A 12,818-nucleotide genomic window follows, 5' to 3' on the forward strand; every position below is an offset into this window, starting at 1 on the left:
CAGTTAGCCTGACGGAAAGGGGACCCTAACGCTTAATCTGTCTACCACTGAGGATATTTTACGTTAGGAATTCGAACCGACCAACCATCGCTGGGACTCGAACCCGGTTCACTTCTTTGCAAGGAGAACGCTTTATCCCCTGAGCCACCACGACTCACATTTTACAATTAAAATATTTTATTTGCTCTGAACACCTTTTTCGAGTAAGTGCAAAACGTCATTAGCTTATGGGTGCATGGTATTAGATCCGAGCTAAATTCTATAATTTCTTTCAGGAAATTGTCTGCATTATAAAAATCCAATTAATAAAAATTAAATTAAACCAATCAGTTGAAAATTATATTTATTATTACATTTATGTATTAAATCATTATCAATTTTTATTTTAAAATATGAAGCATAAAATTTTTTAAATCACAAATTTCCTAACTTATACTTTCAAGTCTTATATATGAATATATCCCCTTGTATAAGTTGACTTTTCAAACCCCCAAAATTTTGCGAAAAACAGGAGGTAGACTTATAACTTATACACCAGTAATTAAGTTAGCTAGTTTTTTTTTTTATCAGGAAATATCGAAGCATTAAAAACAATGAGATAGATATGAATAACTCTATATGAATTTACAGCTTTCAAAAACTATTTTCAATATGTCATATGAAATTAATTTTGCATTTTCACTTATTAGATTTTATTCATACATTTGAGTTTTTTTTAGAAACAATAATTTACGTTTAGAAAAAAAAATTAAGGATAAGAGAAGTTAAGATAATTTATTTAAGAGTATTTCAACAAAATATAACTCAATGGAAACTTTTGAAGCATACCATATCAAAAAGCTACAAATTTAAAAGTTAATTTTCAGAATATTATTTGTGTCGGATTCTTTAACGTTAGCAGCGTTGTCATATGGCTCCCACTCTGCAATGGATTCTACGTCATTGTCTCTCAAAAATTCCCCTTCACCCTCCTCTAAAAAAGTTCGAAAATTCACATTTTTTAAAATATTTTACAATAATATTTGGTTCCAGATTTTGCCACGCGTTTAGTATTATTTGATACATGGTGTATGTAAGATTAATAATCGACTTATACTCCTGACTTACCAGAAATATGCTATCTCGTATTCAAAAGTGGTGGATCGAGATATACAGTATTTTAAAATTAACTTCTAATTAAATTTTTTTCTTCTTCTTTTTTCATTATGTTGTAGCTTGTCAGTGATTATCTGCCTGAAGGATCATAATCATTACTAAATTAATAAACCTCACGAAAATCACGGCGTGAAAGACCAGTGGCGTAGCAAGCTTAACTCGCGCCCGGGGCACAATACCCTTTTAGCGCCCCCCCCCATTCGAAAACCATATAATATTATATGTAAAATATACTCGCAAATTAATAAATAATTAAAGTAAAATAAATAAAGTCATAGACTCAAGCTAGGCTTTAAATTTGAGACAAAAAATGTAGTTGAGAGAACAAGACTAGATTTTGAAATGTATATGATCATCTAGAATTAGTTCAAAAGATACCTATTATTTATTTTACATATTTATAAAGAAATATTTTAAAAACACGCAGTTTTAAAACAATAAAAAAGTAAATATTTATTATCTCTAAGGAGATACATATATTTAATAATCATATGATTATAATACATTAATAAAACTAATTACTATGTCTAAATTTTCCGTGCTTTTGATGAAGCAAATGTATCAATAATATCATCAAAATTGATCATTTAAAATTTTTCTCTTTCCACACTTAAAAATGCTAGGTCACTTAGGCGATCTGTCAAAATTAATTTTAATTTGCTGAATGAACGTTCGCAGCTAGCGATTGATACTGAGATAGTCAGGAGTATTTGAAGTGCCGCTCTCAGATTTGGAAAAACATATTCGCCATTCGAGATTGATTATAAAAGTAAGAAATTCTAATGGAGGTTTAGGTTCAATTTCTTTTCTACTGCGGAGTAACATTTTGCTGTCATATTTCGATAAAAAGTTCGATTACATTTAAATCTGTATTATAAAATTCCCCCAAATATTTACAATTTTTTTTCAAGGTCGTTATCAACATTATTCTTGTTTAATAAATTTTCAACGTCTAGTAGAAATCAAAATTTGAAATTAAGGTCACTTAATCGTGTACACATTTCTTGTTGGAGACGATCAAGAGTGCTTTTCATAACGCGAGAAATTTCACTTTCTGCGGAAAGACCACCATAGCCAATTCACCAGGCACGTATTGTTGTATCCATATCCCATTTTTCACAAAGAGACTGCTTTTTCTACTGCCTCTTTACAGAGCTTGTCTCAAATTTCGGCTAGTTTAGTCGCTAATGATTCAAGATCATGGAACACTTAACTAAAATTCATTCTAGGATCTTGTAATCTTGTAATCTGAGCTGCACACGACCAATCCTTCTTAAGATTTCATACCAGAAATGAACTAAACAGTTATAAAAACCGTTATAAAATTAAAGGTTAGTATTTTGCAACAGAATTGTAGCTTCACTTCTGTTGTCACTTGTAGTGGTAGTGTGCTCTGCTAATTTTTCTAATAGTTCTTTTATATTCTCTAGCCCAGTGTTTCCCAAAGTGTGGTACGCGTACCCCCAGGGGTACGGGGACAGTTTAGCGGGGGTACACGTCCTTATTCGAAATATCTTGCAACAAGCGAAAATTTCAGAAATGTTTATTTAAAAACAAAGCTAGCCATGAAAATTTACGATTATGTATTTTTCCATTGGCTATTTGTTGCAGAGTTGACAGTTAATAATTAGTGGTGTCAACAGCCAGTTGTGATTTTTAACTTTTGCGCAAATTTTTTATAGGAAAGGTTTGTAATAAATTCTACTTATTTTGATTATTTTTACAAAATATAATTTTTATTCCTAAAATAGAATATGGATCGCTGGTTGATATCTACAAAACTTTGACCAAAAAAGAAAAAGAAACATATTTTATAAAAAAATACATTCAGTTTTCTGTTAGTGGTACACAGAGTTACCAAAACTGTAGAAAGGGTACACAAAAATCATAAGTTTGGGAACCACTGCTCTAGCCCATAGATGATAACGCTAACCGCTTGCATTCTGGCGCTCCATCGCGTTTCAGATGTTCGACCTGCCATCACGGCAGCATTGTCGTAACATTGTGATCTGCAGTTTGTTAATGAAATTTCATCGTAATTTAATTTCTCTAAAATTGTATTTTCGATCGAGGCTGCATCTTTAGCATGTATTTCAATAAAACCCGAAAAAGATTCTTTGATAGAAACTTTTTTATTGATAAAATCAGCATCTACGTAGTACATACCTAACGACTTGGGACATTTGTTCTCGAGAGATATCAGGAGTTGAATCTCACAAAAGTCCATAATATTTATTTCNTTCTTTGATAGAAACTTTTTTATTGATAAAATCAGCATCTACGTAGTACATACCTAACGACTTGGGACATTTGTTCTCGAGAGATATCAGGAGTTGAAACTCACAAAAGACCATAATATTTATTTCTTTTGATATCGTTTATTAGTTGATTTCGAACTGTAGATGCCAGAAGATGAATGAATTCATTTTGAATCTGTGGTGACAAATATGAGAACAACAAATTTTTCTGTTAACAAATTTTTTTCATACTCTATTCACTTAATAATAGAATCGTCGAGTAGATGTAGTAAGTAATCTTATTTGATTTATTACTTTCCAAGAATGCCTTCAACTTGAAAGGTAGTAATATAGTGAAATATACAATATAATTTATGCTGACATTAAACTTATATATAACATTTAATAACGTACATTTCATTTTCATTCTAAGCAGCAGAGCGCGATGACAAGGACGCAAAACTGAAAAATACACACCCAAAATAACTTAAAAGTTACTATTTCGGGTATTTCACTAATTTGTTGCGGGCTTCCACAACTTGTCGCAAATGTCACGGATATGTACAGTCACGGAAAAAAGTATCCGGAAAGTAACAAATAGTCTTTTTTTAAAAAACAGATAATTCTCAGGCACACAACAAATACGTCGTTGTTTGTGCCCTTTCCTAGAAATGACAAAACGCTGTATTTGTTTTGTGTCTGAGAAGTATCTATATTAAAAAATAGACGATCCTTTAATTGTTATTTTCCGGACATTTTTTTTTCCGTGACTGTACATATAAGTACATTAGAGTGTTATTGTTATCGTTTTAAAATAACATGCGTAAACTACATTGCGTTTATACAAATAAAAATAAATAGTGTTCTGAAAGAACGAATGTTTGCACTTTGTGCACTGCAAATATTTATTATAACATATTCTGAGATAATTTATGTAACCACACAGCGTAGATGCCATAGGGAAGTGCTGACAGACACAGGTCGAGTTAGACAGACACAGGTCTGCCAGTAGAAAAGACGTGCCATTTCTATTATGAATATATTATTACGGTTTGATTTAGACTATTAAAGTGACATTATGAATTAAATATTAAATATTATGAATAATATTTATGAATTAACATTTATTATATTACATGGAACTAAATTCAAAATATATTTTCCAGAAATCAATTATAATAAAAAAAAAATTATTCAGCAATTTTTTGTTTTGCGGAGCATTTGGCGCCCCTTTGTGAGTAGCGCCCGGGGCGTGATGCCCCCCCCCCTTGCCCATCCCTCGCTACGCCACTGTGAAAGACGTTCCTCTTTTTTAATCTATGATAAACTAAACAGTATATCACAGACCGAAATTCCGAATGCTGTTGTTCTAAAACCACTCGAGTTTCAGAATCCCTTTCGATGAAGTGATCTCTTCATTTGACAAATTTATAGCCCGTGAAGTACCGAAAAACCGAAACACCAGATGTTCAGTGTTGAAAAAATATTTCTTGCATTTCGTGCCGCTCTAATTTATACAAGGTCAACTTCCACATGACATGTTAAATTATAAAATTGGATTGTCGGTGTTATCGTCTGTTAGGTGGGTGGTTTTTTTTCCAGAAGGAACTGTGATTCACTCCTTTATACCCTCCTTAAAAGAGGTGTGCCGGAATTTTCTGAGCCAATAGAATTACTTCAAAACAATAAATATGTCAATAATTTTTTTTTGTTGTTGTCAGAATACGAGATATTTAAACAGAACACAGATCGATAAAAAAAAACCTCCAATTAAATTTTTTATTTATTAATGTCAGAATAACGTATAAGTGGGCTAACAGGTCAATGGTTATTGGTTTTCCATTCCATCTGGCCATAAATATCACAAAGCAACATTTATATTTTCAATAGTTTTTAAGAGATTGATGATAAAAAAATACATTAAGAATATCACTTATTTTTTTAGATTTGTAAAAAATTTATCGAATTTTGTAATAATAAATAGGGAACATGTTTTTCATATTAAATAGCCCTTAATCCATTTTAAAGCCTAACTTATATTATCCATATAAGTTAGGCTTTATAAGTCAGTTCTATAAAAATCTTCCAACAAATAAAAACCGTATGCTTGATGGAAAGATTTGCCCAAAAAGTTTTCTATTCCTTAATCAAACATATGGAATATTTTATCATGAAAAATAGCAATTCGTTAATTTTTTGCCAACTTGCAGAAGGAACAATCTTGTTGAAATGTAATATATTTTATTATCGCCGGCCGTGATCCCTGTTTATCAACACAAGATTTCATACAATGGGATGGTTTTAACTTGTGTGTTCAGATTTCATTGTAATATAAACTTATTTCGAATTCGAAATGCTGAGATCAGTTAATATAATTTATTCCTGTTCTCGTATTCAGAGAAAATATAAATTACCTCCCACTCATCTTTTTTTTTTCTTTTCTTCATTTCTCTTTTTTTCTTTAAGAATAAATCTTGCTCATATCTATAAAGCGAGACATTTTTCCAAACAATTTTCAGAGCTAATTAATATTTCTACACGCATGCTTATTGATATTAAACAGTGTTCCCATGTAACGCTATTTCATCTTCTCTATTTAGTTCCCATCTTTTATTACAAAACTTTTGCATGAAGTATTGAATTGAAAAGAAATAATAACAGCAGAAATTGTGATAATAACAACAGTAAAAAACGCAAATTCCTATAATCATTTTATTTTATTTTACAACCGTCGTTGAACAGCCGACCCAACTGTTGGGTTAACGACTACTAATGTTCAACTCCGTAGCCTTGTAATTTTGAACCCAATCCAGAAGACAAGGGAATTCCTGGATCAAGTATTGGGAGAAATTTGCCTTCGTGGAGAAATTTTTGATGGAACTAACCCGCATTTTCGTTACATGGAGAGGGAGACCACGAGAACCTCCCACGGTTAGCCTGACCGCAAGGGGACTCTAACCCATGATCTGTCTACCATTGAAGATATTCCACGTCAGTACTGTGGTCAGTGCTTGTCGGATGCGGAATTCGTATCGTTAAAGAGCGAATCGTTGAAAGTGAAAATCAACGAATTGGAGAATCGATTAAAAGTGAATCAAATAAATAAATGAGTAAAGTAACAAAACAAGAAAATCTAAGAATAAGTAAACCGACCAATCAGCAAATCAATAGAAGAGCTTATCAGTAAATTAGCGAATCGATAGGTGCAACAACCAATGAATGATAGAGTTGGGCAAAACGAATCATCTAAGTAATTCGAATCAATAGAATCAGTTCACTATGGTGATTCGATTCAACAGTTGTTTTTATCGAAATAGATTTAAATTATAATGAATAATTGTTTCTTAAATTTCAGTTAGTTTTGTTTCACAGTGATGCTATGTCACATACAGTTCTTGTAAAACCTAAGACATTCTTAAGCATTCACTATTAAGAACTTATTAATTTCCAATTAAACAGGGTGCGTAGCGTTTTTAAAAAGTGCTTAAAGGTGCTTATTTTCATTTTTTAAAAAGCCCTTAAAGGTGCTTTTTTTCATTGGATGTTTTTAAAAAGTGCTTAATTTTTCCCTTTTTCAGAATGAGATTTTTTCTTTACAATGCTGATTTTCGCTTCGAATTATGCAAAAAGACACAGTTCACATTGTTCTATTCAACATTTTCATAATTAATTCAACCCCAATCTACATCGGCGTATTGTCAGTTCGTAGCGTATGAAAACGCCATTCGCTTAGCATGATTCAAAATTTCATGATTTTTGACAATGTCAAAAATGCCAATTTTGTCAAAAACAATGCCAAAACAATTTTTTTTTGATATGACGGTTAAAACAAGATAAAAAGGTCAATAGTCAAAAACTTTCCAACCTTGCCTAATTATGATATTTTTTTAAAGTGCTTAAAAATATTTTTTGAGCTCTTGAAAAGTGCTGATTTTTTGTTGAATAATTTGGCTACACACCCTGTTAAGGAATTCGATGAATTCAGATAAAAAATAAATATAAAAAAATAAAACACATTTCTTTTGTAGTTTTTTAAAATTTACCATAGTTAAAAGTCTATATAGCAATTAGCAACATGCACAATATAATTTTACGAAAGATATAATTAGTTGTTGTTAGCGTATGCCTGTTAAGGCAGAGGGGTGCAATTGTTCTTGTTTTCCAGTGGCGACATCTACGGCCAAGAATTCGACTTCTGCCACACCCATACGTCACACCCGTTTATAGGGTGTGACCCATTCATTCATCCACATATCGTAATTTTGAGCTGAATGAGAGAACGATCAATCTCCTATTCAGTACCTCCAGAGGTATTGATTTGTTAAGGGAACATGGAGGACTTTGCGACTCAACAGATTTAACGTGCATCAGTCACCATTTCGGGGTTCGAACCCACGAACTCTCGGACATGGGCCCAGAGTCCTACCGACCAGGCTATCCCGGCCTATGAGAGATATAATTAGTATATTTATTTGTTTGAAAGAATTCATAAATGAGAAAGAATAACACATTTTTTTTCTTAAACTTTTTACGAATTTTTTCTGTCAATGTCTCAGATGATACAAATGTCTCCTCGTAAAAAATTATAACAATAATAAATAAATGCAAATATTTTCTCATGCACGAATTCTGTGCAGAAAACTTCCACATTTTCTCTTATTTATTGTATTATTCAAACGTATGAGGCTGTTCCATTACTCCTTCATCACGTGATAAAGAAGTCATATCTTAAAACACATATACGTGATAAAAACGTGTAAAAGAACACACTTATTTTGTTCTAAATTATTCGTAAAATTTCTGAGGTGTGTTAACTTTACCCAGGATAAGTGTGTACTATGTTGATTTACCTTACGACCGTATTGAACCCCCATTTTCTACGAAACTAAAGTCAATATGAAAATATGCATAGCGTGAGAAAATAGCTAGTCAAATATCCAAAATCGTAAATACGGTCGGACTCTTATTTAACGAACTTCCATTTTGCGAATTTCTCTATTTTGCGAATTTTTTCGAGGAACCAAGAAAATTTTGGAAATTTCTTCGTAAAATAACTTCCAAATAGCGAAGAGAATTTTTTATTTAACGAATTTTTCTTTGAGATCCCCCTTCCCTATTTCCTAAAATATTTCAAAAAATTTTAAACTTGTTAACACATTTTAAGGGGTAAATGACCTTGAATTGATTTTTAAAACCACTTAACTTTTGTTTGCATTTCAAACGAAAAACACAGACAAAATTAACGAATTTTATCAGTAGCAATTAAACCTATGAACGCGTGTGGTAGTGTATGTTTAAAATTACTTCTGTAATAAATGCAGCTATAATTTTATACTTCAATGTAGTTTTTTTAAGTTGTAAATGTATGTAGCATGATAGTGTAACACTGGATAATGTTTTGCTCTATTTTTACTTTTCATGCAGATTTTTTTTATGGTTAAGATTTATAAAATAAATAGTAGATACTAAGTTTACAAGATAAAGGTGTATCAATTGCTATTTTAAGTATGTCCAGTGTTTATGAATTTAAAACCTGTTTTGTGTCGTTTAAGTATTTCAAAAAGTGATTTTCTTTTTAGCGAATTTTCCATATAACGTACTTATTATCGGGATTCAGCGGCTTCGTTAAATAGAGGTCGGACGTACTTTATTACTAATTTTTACATCCCAATCTTCCCATGATGATTGTTAAAAATTTCATTTAGTTTACTTTTCTACTATTAAAAATTTTGGTTTATTAATTGCAAAAATTAAGTTCTTGTTTATAAAGACTAATTTTTTATTTTTGATGAAAACGCATTAATTAGTGAGAAGACCAATGATCTTCCTCAAACTTTCCCCTCCCGTGACAATTTTTGGGAAGGATGAGAGTTTGGGGACTTGGCAACTCACTGATTGAAGGGGGTAGGAATCTGAGTTTTTGTTCTTTTAAGGGAGGGAAATAATTCTCGGAAAATGTATTTTCACTGTTATACCCTTCCCTTTCTGTTAAAGTAGATATGCAATAAAAAAAAGAGAAAAATTTTCGGCGATTCTATCTTCACACAATTTCTTTCCTGTAAAAAAAAAGAAACCCGTAAAAATAAATCACTGATATCAAATCTTATTGATAATGAATGTTTTATTCTTATAATGAGGAATAGGTTAATGAATTAGAAAACGAAATAAGTTTATTATTTTCTGTTTTAGAACTTAAATGTTGATAAGAATGTAACCTTTAATTGATAATAATGTGCTCATTGTAATATGTAAAATAATTTGCTGTTTCACTATCAGTAAATATATTTTAATTATGCCCATTTGATTTTATACTTATTTGTTTTAATAATTTGTTTGTTTTAATAGTAATTTTAAATCTTATTAAATATGAAGTTAATGTATCTACTTGTTATTAAAGAATAAAGACTTGCTCTGCAGAAAATAATTCAATTTAAAAATTGCTTTCTGATTTAAATTAATTTGCTTTTCATTTGACAAATTGATTCCCTTACTTTTAGAATTCATTAAAGTTTTGAGTTTGAAAGAAAAAAGTGACTGATTTCATTTATTCAATAATTAGTTTGACAAAATTAAATAATAATATAAAAAATTTTAATATTAGTGGGATTAAAAAATTTAGTTGCAGTATTGTCGTTAAATAATAATAAGATTATAAGATGCAGAGCTTTAACTGTTAAAACAGAATTTCTTTTTTTTTTAAATCTGATTTTTAAACAAAACATGATTTTAATCAACTTTTGATAAAATGCCTCAATGTTTCACCCAGGACCGCTATAGCCCTAGGCACGCTCCTGAGTAGGTGTTGGCTATATCAGCTTTCAATGTTCTATTTCATAACCTTGTATCGCTGTCACACAGAAGACAAGGTTACTCCTGAAACTAGACTTTAGAAAAACTAAACAGAGAAATACTAACCGCAATCGGGTATTACTTAAAATTCTCTGATCCAACTTCATCTCCCCCCCCACTCCATTTAAAATTAGCAGATTTCTATTAATTTACACTTGATTAAAGACTAAAAGTGAAATTTATATAAATAACGTACCGACGCGTGGATATTGTAAACGTATTATTAATAGTGTTTATAATTATTAGCATATTTATTTGAATCTTGTTACATCTGATTCAGAGATTTGATTTTTTTTTTCTTCTAATTCTCGTTTTCCTTTTTTCATTCGCTATTTTAAGAGTTATTCTTTGTAATAAATAAATAAATTTAAAAAAAAAAATAAAAAAATTATCAAGACTTTTTTAAAACAGATCTTTTAAAAAAAATTATGATTGGCCTAGTGCAGGGGTGACGAACCTTTATGCACCAACGTGCCATTTTTTCAAAAAATTGTTTAATGAGGCCATAGACGTGCCGTCAAACAATTTTGATTCGTGATTATTGGGAAAATAATAATACTAAATATTATCAACTCAAAACTCTATATTTACTATGAAAAAAAATACATTTTGCAATGTCTCAGTTATACGCGTAATTCAACTTATAGCAACATCAGTGTGACTTTTGTTGTTGCAGATTAGATGACAAATAACTTATATTAGGTTGTAAGATGTTAGTTTAAGCTGGATTGTTAAATTTTTTTTGCTAGATATTTACTGTTAACTTGTTTTTTATGGTTATTAATTGTTTTTTGGAATTAATTGTAAATAGTTTTGTTAATAATTGTTTTTTTTTTGTTTTTTGTGAATTTCATTTTAATTGTTAATATGCTTTATAGTGAACTTTGTGATCGGTGGCGTGCCCAGAATATTGTGTCACGTGCCATGAATGGCACGCGTGCCATTGATTCGCCATCCCTGCCCTAGTGACTTACTAAATTCATAACAAGTATTGAAAGGCGATAGCGAAAGTTCACTATATCTTTCACTAAACTATTAGTGCTTGGATAGATAATTGATGTTCTTGCATATTAAATGTAGTAAATAAAAATTGTAGTAAATAAAAATAAAAATTCAGAAGTATTTTAAAACGGATTTTTCATTGTGAAAAATGAATTATGATTGCCCCTGCGACATACTAAATTCATAACAAGTACTGAATGGTGATAGCGAAAGTTAACTACTTCACTCACTAAACTAATTTAATTTAACCATCAGTGATGGGACATATCATTGAACTTTTCCATATTAAATGTGAAATGCGTAAATTATAACTAATTTTATACACTTTTTAAACTTAATTTTAAATATTACAAGGAATTTATATTATTGCTTTCGTTTTCAACAAAACAAAAGTCCTATTTTAGTAAGATTGTATATTTTCATTAACATAGTTAAATGAGGATAAAAAAATCTTATTCTTTTTGAATCAGCTATGAAAAAATGCATAACATTTTTCATGAATTAATCCAAATAATTAATAGTTAAATTTTATATCCAGATGAAGACCCTGCATTAAAACAAAAATAAATGCAAAATGAAAACAAATGATCAAAAAGCAGCTTGACCGTGAAATCAAAAAGAGAAAAATTTAAAATGCAGCTTAGATGTCAGGAGTAGTTTTATACTATGAATTGTGTAAACACAAATCGTTTGAATATTTAAAATTGAATGAATTAGTTTTCTTTTCAAAAATAAAATTACGTTTATTTACCATTTTGGAAAGAAAAAGAACAAAATAGAAACAAAAAAAAAAGTTTTTCCAATTCAAGAATGAATTACGATGTGGTTAGTAGAATGGGATTGGCTATTCTCCTAGAGGATTATCCAATAATGATCCTCTAAAGTAAAACAGCGATAAATGGAATAATTTGGTATATATTTGGAATGTGATAATCTATTGGTTGGCGAATATTTTTGGCGATAAATGTAATGTTAATCCCTGACCTTGACAAATCGGTAAGGGTTTAAAATCAAATCCGAGACACGTGGGGGATTTTATTTACTAATAGAAGATCGAGAAGACACAGTATGGGATTCGAGATGTCAATTTCGGAACATACACCCATATTTAAAAGCGAATTACTTATAATACCGAGGCTATGGAGAGCTATTTTCGACCGTTATATCATAAGTAAGTTTAATTGAAAAATTATTATTTATATATTGTATAAGTGTACTGTAAAAGGTTGAGGATCCTTAAATTCTTCCACATCTTAGGAGTAATTTTCCGTGATTCGATCCAATCATTAGGGAATAGGTTCTTAATCTAATTAATTGATTACTTAAATCTGTTTTAATTGCAAATATAATATTTTTAGCCGTAAAATCCCTAGAACTTGTTAGAATTTAAGAATTGATTGTTGCATAAAAATGTAGAGCTCCATATTTTGTTTTGGTAATTGCAGAGAACTATTGGGAACACCTTGCTAAAGGCACTATTTGAAAATACTTAAAATTTTTGAAATCAAGAACTTGCTAGGTTAGTTCATAAATTTTTTCCCCCTTCTGTGATTTTTTAAAAAATTGTTATTAAAG

This window comes from Parasteatoda tepidariorum, chromosome 3 (assembly GCF_043381705.1).
Source record: "Parasteatoda tepidariorum isolate YZ-2023 chromosome 3, CAS_Ptep_4.0, whole genome shotgun sequence".
Classification (NCBI taxonomy): domain Eukaryota; kingdom Metazoa; phylum Arthropoda; class Arachnida; order Araneae; family Theridiidae; genus Parasteatoda; species Parasteatoda tepidariorum.